Source organism: Homarus americanus, unplaced genomic scaffold (genome assembly GCF_018991925.1).
Source record: "Homarus americanus isolate GMGI-L3 unplaced genomic scaffold, GMGI_Hamer_2.0 scaffold57980, whole genome shotgun sequence".
Lineage (NCBI taxonomy): Eukaryota > Metazoa > Arthropoda > Malacostraca > Decapoda > Nephropidae > Homarus > Homarus americanus.
The window spans coordinates 10,842,612-10,845,338 of NW_024716703.1; positions in this window are offsets into that span (position 1 = coordinate 10,842,612).

The window sequence follows — 2,727 nt, forward strand, 5'->3', positions numbered from 1 at the left end:
GGCCTGTCCTAACACTATATTTATGTTGTTTAAGTCTAGTTACAAGATCTTTACCTGTCTGGCCTAAGTAAAACATATTACATTCCTTGCAAGGAACTTTATAAATGCAACCAATTGTGTTGTTGGGGGAGTTCTTGATTAACATTTGTTTAACAGTGCATGAGTTTTTAAATGCCACATTGAAGTTCCAGGATTTTAGTTGTAAAGGAATTTGAGAGAAATTTTTGTGAAATGGTAATATAAAGATATTCTTATGGTCATGGGTGGGCTTGGGATCAGTTCTATAAAAAGATTTCTTAGTAATGTTCAGGCATTTGTCTATGAAAGATCTAGGGTATTTAAGGTTTGAGCCAATATTATAGATATATTTATATTCCTCATCAATGAATTCCGGGCTGCAAATTCTCAAAGCACGTAAAAACATTGTTGAAAATACTGACTGTTTGACTCTATTATGGTGGGCAGAATAATAATGATTGTATGAACACACATTAGTAGGTTTTCTATAAATACTGAACTTAAAAGTGTTACCTATTCTGTGTATCAGACAGTCTAGGAATGGCAATTTACAGTCTTGCTCTAATTCCACAGTGAATTTGCTCGAGGGGGCTAAGTTGTTAAGTTGTGGCAGGAAAGCTTTTAGGTCCTCATTACATGGCCAGAGACATAATACATCATCAACATATCTAAACCAGACTGCTGAAGGTGGTAAAATGTTACTTAATAGTTTCTTTTCAAAGAATTCCATATATAGGTTGCTTAATACAGGTGAGAGTGGATTACCCATTGCCATACCAAATTTTTGAGTATAATATTCTCCATTGAATAATATTTCATTGCCCGTCTCGAAAGACGACTTCATCGAACTCATCAAACTATGTATTAAGGATTGTAAATTTGAATTCAATGGAGAATATTAGCAGAAAAAACTGACATTTTGGTAGACTCCAGGTGATTCGATAAAAAGTGTATGAAACTGTCTACCTGTGTGGGCTTTCCGTATGCCTTAAATTTGTAGTTTTGGCCATTTCTCATGATAAGCATATCACGGAATGGAAGGGATCCATTTATTTCTCTTTCAATTTTGAATGTGATACTTGGGACAATATCATTAAACTTGTCTAAAAATTCCAATGGGTCACTGTTTCTAGGCCAAAGACAAAGAACATCATCTACATATCTATACCATGGGGGAATAAAGTCCACTATATTGGGTAGTAATCTAGACTCAAAAAACTTCATATAAATACAGGCTTGTAAAACTTCCCATTTGCTCTAAACACATGCGTAACTGACATCATTATGACCTGACCTCATGTTTAATAAGGTCACCCTGTATATTTAAGCCTCTCTCTATCCATGTAATCCAGTTGCCTCTGAAGATGTCTTGAATAAAGACGAAAGCTAAGGTGCTCCGTTGTTTCCCTTTTCCCGTGTGATTTTATCAAGATTTATCTTATCCACGTTTTCATTGTGGATCCACATGAAATATATATATATATATATATATATATATATACAGAAGAGGGTGAGATCAAGTCCACAATGGTCAGATATTAGGTAATGACCCTACTAATCTTCAAAAAGCACAAATCAATTACTTCGTAACATTCAATATACAAACGTAAACATGAGATTTCTTAACATTTTGAATGGATGATAGAGAAAACGGACGTGTCAAAAGAGTAATGAAGCGGACAAGACAGAAAATGGACGTCCAAGTAGGGGGACTAGAAATAAGTTATAACTGTATAGATATGTAAATACCAAGATATGTGAACACGCCTGACGCCAAGACTCTGTTACCATTCATTGTACCATTTATTCACATGTCTGTATTACTACATAATATTGTAGCATGTCTGATATCTATGCTTATGTCTAATGCCTATGTTCACTTACTATGTCCTGATGTACTATGTCTGTACCGCGCTAGTCAAGTAACTAGAAGACCTCATTTATTGTCCTAATAATGTCTAGCAACTCTCCTTGCCTAGCTAGCTAACTTCCCTCAGATCGGCTTCGGCCTGGCTACGGCACGGAGTCCTTTTTGCTTGTCCCTGTTTTTCTGTACCTGTCGGTTATCCTGCCAAGTCTTGTACTACTTATTGAATATATCTACTGCTCGTGCCCTGGAGTTTCAAGAACCTTGTCTAGGATTTCATCCCACCACATGGCGCAGTTTGAGTAGCTCCAACACGACAGTTGACAAGTCTCAAGAGCCGGCCTCGTCTGTTTCCCGCTCCTCCTCTGTTTCCTGCCCAGAAGATGTACTCTACAGTGCCCCTGGATTTAAAGTGCTTTGTGACCTTGTGAAGTGCAGTGCCTTTCATGTCTGTTTTGCTATGTTTCTGGGGCCCTACAGGTAGCAGAAACCTTTTTAGCCCAGTTTTCAAGAGAGCACCTTAGGCATACATCCTCCTTCTGCGCCGGCCCGCAAGCCACTGCCCCCCTTCGACTGAGTCATCACCGACATCTCGCCCGGGCGCGCGGAGGAATACAGAGACCAGTATCACCGCCGCCAGCCGCCTCCTCTCACTTCACAAATATTACAGTCAATACTCTTTTACTTGCCCGCCAGTTCCTGCACTTAGGCAAGTACATTGACGAAAACATAGCACTTCACCTTATTCTCCTTGTCTTTCCCATCGCAACCATACCAAACACGAGATGTCTGACCACGACGATTTCCTGGGAAATTTATATGAGGATTATGAGGAAGACGAA